We start from the raw sequence: 10,789 nt of genomic DNA, 5'->3' as shown, positions 1-10,789 counted from the left end.
TAACGTGACAAAAACAATTTCTTTTAGAAAGGAAGTTGTTCACTCCACCACCCAAGTCCTCTGCTCCTTGCATCTCCCCTTTTCTTGATTATATAGATCCATCTTGAACTTCAATTATCCCATACAAAAAGTCAGAGCATTGGAATCATTCATACAGAGTGTACAATATATAACTTCGCCATTATAATTTTAATTTTCCCATACAAGTGCATCCAAACAAAGATAGCCACTAGCCCCACATAGATATCACTAGTGATGGCAGCGAGTCCTGTTCATCATCGTGATGAATTCCTTTGGACTAACCTCTCGATCCTCTGCACGTTTTGAGGGAAAGAAAATACATCTCAAAATCATGAGAAGCAGTTACAGAGACAAATGGTAAAGCAAGAGAAAATTATGTCAAGTGATAAACTACGAAAAAATCTTCCCAGTAAATCTTGCATACAAAGTTAGAGACCTCTCATCATCTTAATTAATTCCATTTTAATCTTTTTTGCAACAGTATTTTCTGTTTAATGTCTTTGAGCGCAGACAGCTGTTAATTAGAAGATCAAAGTAATGATAGTAGTATTCCATATGCACAACATCATGTCGCATAATCTAAAGCTCATGAATCAATACAAATTTACAATATGACAAGTTTTCTTGTAAAATTAGAAAGTTGACCAGGATATGATCGATATAACTTACTATCTTGGTCTGCTTCATCAACCATCTCTTGAATCTCTCTGTCAGTGAAATTTTGACCCAGCTCTTTGGCAATACGCTTGATGTCTGATGCAGATATCTTTCCCTGAATAGACCACGATTTATTAGAATCAACATGTAGAAATTATGTATAATACAGCAGTGCAGAAATTTACATTTTTATCATGATCAATAATATGGAAAGCTTTCATGAGCTCTTCCTTAGTATCCTTTCTCTTGGCAGTCATCATTAAGATTATCAAACTCGGAAATTTACTTAAACTCGTGAAAACTCAACTTATAAATTCATAAAAATTTATTTTATATAAAAAAATAGTTGTATAAATAATATATTAATTTAAATAAATAAATTTATAGAAATATTATTCATAAAAAATATTGACATAAATTTAGATTAAAATATCACGTGTTTATTTTTAATTCTCTAATCCTCTAATGATATAATTATAAAAAACCATAAAGGAAAAAAAAACAGTGCAATAGTTGAATTCTTAAAAAACACAAACAAAGACTTGGTAGTTTTCAGAAAAAAAAAATTACTTTACTTACATTACAACACAAGAAGGACAAAATTACTTCACTTAATTAAACAGGATGACAAAAACTAAGGGTTGTGAGCATATTAGTGAAACAGATGCAGTATGAGCAAAACTGAGCACACGATCAGAGGAAAAATAGTGAGACCACTGAAGGAGGCACAGTGTGATGCCACCATCAGTGACGGCAAGATCATGGTCAACGGCTACTGCGAACGAGGGCAAAACGGGAGGAGGACGAAACGCGAGCGAGGACAAAACGCGAGCGAGGACGAAACGCGAGTGACAACTACTAAATCGCATAGACGAAGCACAATGTTGAGTGCTGAGTGAATCGTAGGAGACGAACAAGAAATAAAGCTTTTTCACTCAACCTAAATCAGAAAACCATAATACGATGAGCCTTAAATCTTCACAAACTCCCCCGATCGGAAGCAAACTCACCATTTCAATTCAGTCTACCGATTCTATCACCGGACCTACCGATTCTACACCAAATCCAAGTTTGCTTCCGAGTTAACTTGGAAGCACTAAGTTAGCACGTCGTTCGAGTTAACGAATTAACTCAAGAGTTTGATAACCATGGCCATCATGTATTCAAATTCATCATAATCAATCGCTCCACTTCTATCCTTATCTACATCTACTATCATTTGATTAATTTGCTGAAATGACACGGCAGATTATCACTAGTGCAAAAACGCTGTTTAACATCGGTTATTTTGGGCTTTTAACGTTTACTAAACAACCGGCATCATTTCTGATGACGTCAATGGGACGTCAGACATGAATATAACCGACGTCTATAATGACGTCAATCGGTGCCATGTCCGACGTCACTAAACGTCGGAGTAGGACTAACTGGACGTCTAAAGACATTATATAGACGTCGGTCTGAGCAATAACCGACGTAGAAGAGGCACTCAAGACTTCGAAAATGACACTGACTGACATCTAAAAGGTACTATAGACGTCGGTGTATACATTAACCGACGTCTAATACAGTGGTTGTGTTTTAGTGCAGTTTTGTTCCTGTCTTTGGATAGCCTAGTAGCAAAATCTCCTTTTGCTAGTTTCCCCCAAAAAAAAGCTTGCGTCTTTTGAATTTCTTATGGCATTTCAACCCAAAACCGAACGTGGGTTGTTGCTTAGTTCCATTTTCATCCTCAAGAGGGAAAAATCACGGTGAAACGATAACTAGGCAACGACCCAGGGTCATTTTTGGGTTGAAACGACCAAAAGAAATTCACAAGACGCCGCTTTTTCTGGGAGGCAGCTAGCAAATGGAGAATGTGTTACTACGTTACCCCAAGAAAGGAACAAAACTGCACTAAAACACAACACAAAGAAAGCAAATTTTAATCAGTTGAACCAGAAGATAATCGACGAAAGACTAAACTAAACAAAGTTTAAATGGTAAGCATAAAAAAAAATCACGCACCTGGGATGCAATGCCGCAAGAGAGAAAAAGGAGAGGAGGAAGACGATAAAGATATTAGAAACAACAATGGAATGCCGCAAGAGAGAAAAAGAAGAGATGCCGCAAACGAGAAAAAGAAGAGGTGCTGCAAGAGAAAAAGGAGAAGAGGAAGACGATATCAGAAACTAAATGTCGCGAAGATTTTGCGGTTTATTTAAAATCAAATTGGGCATCGGTTGCTCCAGAAACCGACGTCTATAGTCACATAGACATCGGTTATCCCACTAATATGACTGATGGGTGTCGCACCCCATGCAAAATTTAATGTGCATAAAAGAATGCAGTATAGACTAGGAAGTGACTCCTAGGTCGTCTCTCAAGGACCGAATCGCGGTTCAGGAATTATGTCTAACACATAGTGGGGGGTTTGTGAAAGATTTTGTGAATGCGGATGAATTAAATTAAAAGACGGATGCAAACAAAAATGCAAACACAGATGTAAAACGAGTTCAAAGACAGAATGAAAACGGTCGATCATTAACTCAATCACTATGCTTTCAATCATAGATTAACTCATTAAGGAACTGCTCCAACCTCTAATCCAACACAGTTAACCAACTACGCGAAGGCTAATTATGTTTTCATAAAAGTGAACTAAGCGAACACAATGTTAACATTCAATCCGATTTGCACCATACAGTTTCATCAACTAAGCGAAGACGAAACACCAACTGGGCAACTAAGCGTGTACCTAATTGCAAGTACAAAAACAGATTTGATATTAACCAAGTCAGAGAGGCAAACACAATTACAGTCCAGAAATCTCAAGGAAGCATTATAATATCGCTAATGACTAACCTGACTAACCTAAGCTAACATCACAATTAAATTATCACAATCAAACAGAACAAATAGCAGAAAAGTAAATGGAAACAATAAACCGAACATGATAGACATCATAGTGACCGAAAAAGTAAATTGAACAATGCAATAGATAAATATCCAAACGCAATCAAGGCTATTAAAATGCAATGCTTGAGCTAAAAAGAATCGAAAGGCAACACTTGGAATAAAAGAGTAAGCTAGCTAATAAAGAAATGGAACATTTCGACAACTTCCACTTTCAAGCAAAAATAAAAATCACCGTAAGAGAATGATGCTGCCATATAAAACTAACGCTACCTTTTTCTCCTTAAAATTAAAAACATTTATTCACTCTATTCCTAAAGCTAATGCAAGCCCGACAGTGTGCACCTCTCCAGCTCCAACTCTTTTTTCTTTTCTTCAGCCAAATGAAATGAAATCAACACTTGAAGTTAAAATAAAACTCAAAGCGTGACAACACAACTCCCGTGTGCATATTTCAACTGAATCCGCTTGTGAGACCGTGCAGGGTTTTGGAAAATGCAAAGCAAGCTTGTAATCTTTAAAGATTCACAAAACGAAATAAAAGAAATAACACACTAAGGAGTTCCCTTTTTCTAGCCGTAACCTGGATGCTTCATGCTGCACCGCTTCTATAAGAAAGTAAATTAAAAATGCAATGTGCGGTGGCTGCTGCCTCATGAAACCAACGGAAGAAAATTCTAACACGCTCTTAAAAAGAAGAAAAATGAATGTGCTTCAACCGTGACAGAGGTGCCTCATTTCCAATGTGAAAGAAAAATGAATGTGCTCCAAGAAGTAAATAGTTGGTGCGTAACAAGTAAAAAATGCTTTAAAATTTCATCCATCATCAAAATGCCAAGACATGGTTTTCAAAGCCAATGCAAAACGTTCCAGTAGAATTCCTATCCAAGTGACGGTTGAATGCTTTTGGTAGGCACCGTGAGTCACTAAAAATGGAGTGGGGTCTACCCATTTGAGAAACCCTAGGTGCCATGTGTCCTACAATCTTTGGGCCCCTCATAATTTTAATGGCCCAATGTGCAAAAGTTTGATTAAAAACATTCTAGACTACTATAAGTTACAATATAATTAAATTTGAAATGTCCAAGTGGAGAGTCTTTAATTTATTTGGTGTCCTTCTTAATGCTCCAAAAGATATCTCCAAAATTTTCCCTGCAATTAAAAATGCAAATAATTAGCTCAGAAAATTCAAATTAATTAAAATTAGAATTTCCAGTCAAATTAAGCACAATTAGCAGAAACAGGAAAATACCGGACAATTAAGCACAATTCCCTGATTAATTCTTGCACAATAAACTAAGTGAAATCAATAAAATATCGACTCATCAATGACGTCCAAGTTAACATTTAAACTGACTTTTTGAATACCCATTAGACGTCGGTTTCGAGGGGAGCCGACGTCTAGGAAGTGAACGAATTGACGTTTGATTTCCTGTCAGGGATGTTCACGACAGTTGTGATGGGGCGCCGACGTCTATAGTAACGTAGATGTCAGTGCCCATCTAGCAGATGTCTAAGGCCCTCGAGTTTGGTGAACATAATTAATTACAGGCACATAGACATCGCTTCCCCTCAACACCGACGTCTAAATTGAAGAATTTTTTGTCTTCTCGCCTTCCAGACAGGCCTTAGACGTCGTCTTTTGACTACGTGACGTCTAAGCGCCTCGGAATTAGGTGAAGAGCATTAATTCCAGCCTAGTAGACGTCGCCCCCCGTTAACACCGACGTCACTAGACTGTCTTCTCACCTACCTCAGGCCATTAGACGTTGGTTTGTGGCAGTGGGGATATCTACATTATCATAGACGTCGCGTTACCTCAAAACCGACATCTATTTTGCCAAGTTATTTACGATAATGCCACCGTCCACTCATATACGTCGGGTTACCCGCTAACCGACGTCTTCTGGGTGACGTTAAACAACGTTTTTGCACTAGTGTATCAATCAAAAATCCAAACAGAACTCTAACAAACAACATATCATCTGGAAATACCACTATAATGCTAACTTCTGGATTTCATTATAACAGATTGACTCCCTAACACTCAATAAGAGAAAGAACAAATGGTTCCCATCCTCATGACAATCGGGTATTCTCAGAGGAAATAATGCAAAACTTGCAAAATTCAATTCAATCAGAAGAAAATCAAATGGTTACTATATAATACCTCTTCAGTCATCTCAAATCCACGAGCCCTGCCAAGATAAGATGTCATTGGCAACATCACAGCCAAATAGTAGAACAATAATTTTAAGACTATGAACAACAATAGTACCTCATGGCAACATTCAGCTCCTTAGCATCAATAGTACCTAAAAATCATCAAAGTAACAGCATTAATAAAAAATAAATAAAATTATTGGACCATATTGTTATTTTGATGCCAAGCTAAAGTGTAGATACAAAACCCGAGCCGTCGGTATCAAATAACTCAAAGGCTTCCCTAATTTCCTACTTCTTCAGCGTTGTCAAATTATGACCTCCTCTTTGTTTATTGTTATACCTCCTAGATTCCCCTCTGTATAAAGAAGACTAATACGGGAACTGTACAAGTTATTGGTTCATTCAACATAATTTTTTTAAAAATAATTTTTTGCTCTGAACCCTAGATTTGATACAAGAAACAAAAAGAAGCTACTAACTTATGCGTATTATTTATCTGAAAAGAAGAGGAAAAATTATAAAAGAATAGTAGAACTACTATATTAGTTTCAGTGAGTTAGATGGGAGATTGTACCATGGTTGTATGAGACAGGGCACCGAAACGACCAAAATTGAAACAACTTCGCCGAATCTTCCTTTCCCCGCTTTCTGGTAATTCAACAACGTTTCTTCTGCACACGGTTAGAAAGACTGCACACTGCCCAGGCTTAACGGATGTGGCACATCTGTTTCTCCTTTAACGGATATCTGATATCCATCTACGGATGTTGAAATCCGTTTAATACTCTAGTGCGTACCTACATTTGTTACCATGTTAAACTTATATATTAAAAAACCTGTGAAGTTTACCACCTTCAACCACCACCACCACTAGACGAAGCTCTCTAACCACTGCACCTTCTTCTTCTTGCACCGCCACTTCCTCTAATCACTCGCTGGACCACCTTCTTGCACCACAACGAACCAATGCTATCTCCAACCAAACACACCACAGTATCCCACACTACATTTCAGCAAACAAAAAATTAATGGGAGAAGAAGATTGAGAGGAATTTCATTCAAACGAAAATAGTGGACTGTTGGGGAGGTGCAATGACACAATGGTAGGACCATTAATGAAAGTATTGATTGTTGGGTAAAAGAATAAAACCAGAAATTAAATATTATTGAAGAGTAAAAGAAGAATGGGGAGGTGTGTGGAGAAAGGCGTGGTGCTAGAAGGAGTAACACCCTTTTAGAAAATGTTAGCGCACCCCACCTTAGCTCCTTCGAGATGAATGTGTTAGGCCCAACTTCCTCTCTCTCTCTTCTATATTAATAATTTCATATTTGTAGGATTTTTATTCCTCTTTTGCATTATTCAGGTATTTAAATACCATTTAATAAATTAAAATAAAAACTAAAATCACATAACCTTCTTTTTACCGTTAAAATAAAAAATATAATCTTTATTAACACTAATATATAAAATTTCAAGTCTACATAATTTCATGCTAATCTTTTCTAAATCTTGATGAATATCCCCAATAAAAAGAAAATATAGACAAAATAAAGGACCAAATTTCAGTGGCGCTGCTGGTAACAGACTTCGACATCGCATCGACGCGCTGCCAATGGGGACGATCAATGACCTCTAAGAGATCCCAAACGAGAACGTAGGACCACCCCCAATTTGCAAACCCACATAGAAGAACAAAAGCCAAAACCCTCAACCTACGAACCACCAAAACGTTGCCATCCATGTGCAAAGCATAAACATAAATCATTACCTAGTGCGATGCACCACCCTAGTGGCCGCGGGGACGTTGACGAACAAAGGCCGCTAGACTACAAAACCTCAGGTCTGCTATTTCCCTCCACGACGATGCCATCAATAGGGTTTCTCGCACGATGGAGATTTCTGAGGTCGAAACCTCGCGGAGGCGCCGCCGCTACAACAATCACTGCACCCCGAGAAAGGTGTTGGCTCCTTACCTACAAAACCCCCAACCAGAACCACAAAAGGAGAAGAGGAAAGAAGTCCTTGCCAGACCGCGAAAGAGAAAGACCAAAAATTAAGAAAGAAGAGTGGGCTTGGAGAGAGAATTGCCTGATATGAAGTTTAATTAGGGTTCTTCAATTTGAATTTCAATTTGGAGAAATTAATTAGGACTGAAGTCAAACAATTTTGATAACATAGGGATCCAATAATGCCTACACTTTTAAAACCAGGTACTAAACTTAAAGTAATCACTTAACATAGGGACCAAGTAAACATTTAAGCTTAAACTTTATGTACAGATGGTTTAAACAAAACTATTTACAAAGCTGACATAAAGAAAATCTACACAACAATCTCCTACATCAAGAGCCTGCTCCACTGAAAGCTCATCTTCATCTGCTCACACCCACAGGATGATCATAGCCAATCAAGGAACACAGCCACATACAATCACAAGTACAAACAAAAGGGTAAGCTAGATATAAAAAAGATTCATACATTGATATAATATACAAAACACCATTAATCATGCATATAAAACAACTAATTTCAAATATCTTAAACATGTTATTACTTATACTTGACTGTCTAGACTTAGAATGATTGTTGAGCTGTGGTGGGTTGTGCACTTGTGATGACCTCTACTACTTTGCAAAGTCATTGCCACGTCTTGGATCATACTAGAAGCACCCAAGACTATGACCTCTTGCTACTCTTCACCACATGTGTCAATCTTCTCTACTTGAGAATGATAGACCATTAAAGTTCAAGATAACCCCAAAGATTGAGCTCCCTGTATTCATTCTAAACATACTTGAACCTCACCAATAGATTCCACTATGGAACTTACTTACATAACTATGAAACCATTACTTGGAATCACATACTTACACTTTGAATCATAACACATAATTTTTATAATCACATCATTTCATAAATTCTCATTCACCATTCAATTATGAATTAAAACAACACTTTAAGCTAACCAGAAACAAGGATAAAAGGAACAAGCAAATTCCTGGGCTAGTCGCTCAACGACCAAGCTCGTTGGGCGACCATAGAGTCCCCTCACTCAACGACCCAGCTCGTTGTGCGAATACATATACAGTAGTCCCAGACCCCAACCTTCTCGCTTAGTGACTCAGCTCGCTATGCGAATAAAATAACATTGATCCCAAACCCCAACCTCTCGCTCAACGACCCAGTTCGTTGTGCAAATCAAATGACAGTGGTGTAGACCCACAATCCTCTCGCTTAGCGCCCCAACTCGCTATGCGAATCTACAGACAGTGGTCCAAACCCTCAACCCTCTCGCTCAACGACCTAACTCGTTAGGCGAATACAGAGACAGTGGTCCAAACCCCCCTCAACCTCTCGCTCAACGACCCAACTCGCTAAGTGAATCCACAGACAGTGGTCCAGACCCTTAACCTCTCCCTAAGCGACTCTACTCTCTCAAAGAGTCTACATAATTCTGCAGTACGAAAACTGCAGAATTTTTCACCCCAAACTACTCTTGACGAATTTGGAATATTTTTCCCAACTTCTAACCCTCCTAGGTTGTGTTATACACTCAATTATACTTAACCAATTGTGTTTAAACCCTTCTAAACTCATTTTAAACAAGTGGCTACAAGATTTCAACCAAAAACTTACAAAAACTCCAACTTAGAGACTCAAATTGAATTCTATCATTTGTGGCACAATTTCAAGCAACTTAGGGACTCTAACATCTCCCAAATGACTTACCAACATTTTCTAAACTGACCATTTGAACACAGAACCTCTAACTCAAGTTTTCACTAGTTCACTTCCTCAAAATTGGTTTCTAAACCAAGCTGAACTCTACCAAATCACCACCACATACTCATACTTCAAATTTCTTCTATTTTAATTGTTAGAAAAACTCACAAACATCCCTATAACAAACCACAACTACATCAAACCAAATACCTTTCCAAACACTTACTACAATAACTAAAACTCAATTTTTCCTTCCCGAGAGTAATACCAAAACTTCACAGCTTTCATCATTTATTCAATAACATTACCACACATATTTCTAAAAGAATCACAACATAATAACATTCCAATTTTAGATCAAACAATCATTCAATGCATTTCATAACAGTAGTTCATCATCACATACTCAATTACTTGAATCATCACTAACGAAAATAGAATTTTGCACTCAAATAGTTTAATACTCACATATCGTCAAACTTATACAACAAACCACAATTAAAAGTAAAATTCTAACTTTCCTTACCTCTAGAAACCTTCACAGTTCTATAAATCCCCAACAGTTGCTTCCTCCACAAGGAATCTCTAAAAATCTTTCTTTAAACACCATACTAATCGAGAAGATAGGTGTGTTGGGAACAATCGGTATCGTTCGGAGATAGAGTATATCGCAACGGAATAAAACTTAAGTTAGCGGAAAGCGTGTTCGGTCAACTTTCTAGAAACCTATATCTAAAACTCAGGGCTAGGGGATCTCTCAGGTGGTTGAATGTTTAGATAAGATTCGATGTTGGATAGGCGAACATCAAGATCAAAAAATTGATCAACCACGTATTCATCAAAAGCTTGTTGCCACTCATAACTTTCTTCAAAGTGAGTTTTCTGTGCTAGACTCAAATCCTGTAATTGCTTAGATAATCATGCAAAGTGTTCTTCTATAGAAGTTGAGGATGAGGAGGGTATGTTGGATGGACCAGCATCAGAAGGAGCAGTAGCACTTACTGGGTCTGCCATGTGAGTATCCATGTTATCTTCTTCACCATCATCTGAATGATCATCATCTTTGTGAATAATCACATTTCCCCGGGTAACAAATCCCATTTACCTAAAAGTGGTGTCTCCAATCTCAGATCCAATGGCTTGAATTGTTTGAACATGTTCTCCTTCCACATTAACTCCTTTATATTCTAAAATTCTAGAGATGAGAATAGCATAAGGAAAATGATAGGAATGAGATTTCTTAACTTTAACCATGATGTCAGAAATAAGAGCAGGCCAATCAATGTGTATGTGATTTAGGGTCCCATACAGAAGAAGCAGATCCTG

At 37.6% G+C, this 10,789-nt stretch overlaps 1 pseudogene; it reads right to left on the bottom strand.

Annotated features, from left to right (window-relative positions):
- Nucleotides 1–249: 249 nt before the first annotated feature.
- LOC106753368 lies at nt 250–10,564 on the bottom strand (annotated as a pseudogene).
- Between the last annotated feature and the right edge of the window lie 225 nt (nt 10,565–10,789).

The sequence above is a fragment of the Vigna radiata genome, unplaced genomic scaffold (assembly GCF_000741045.1).
Source record: "Vigna radiata var. radiata cultivar VC1973A unplaced genomic scaffold, Vradiata_ver6 scaffold_221, whole genome shotgun sequence".
Classification (NCBI taxonomy): domain Eukaryota; kingdom Viridiplantae; phylum Streptophyta; class Magnoliopsida; order Fabales; family Fabaceae; genus Vigna; species Vigna radiata.
Note: the sequence above shows the minus strand (reverse complement) of the source record. Positions and strands in the feature narration are given on the sequence as shown.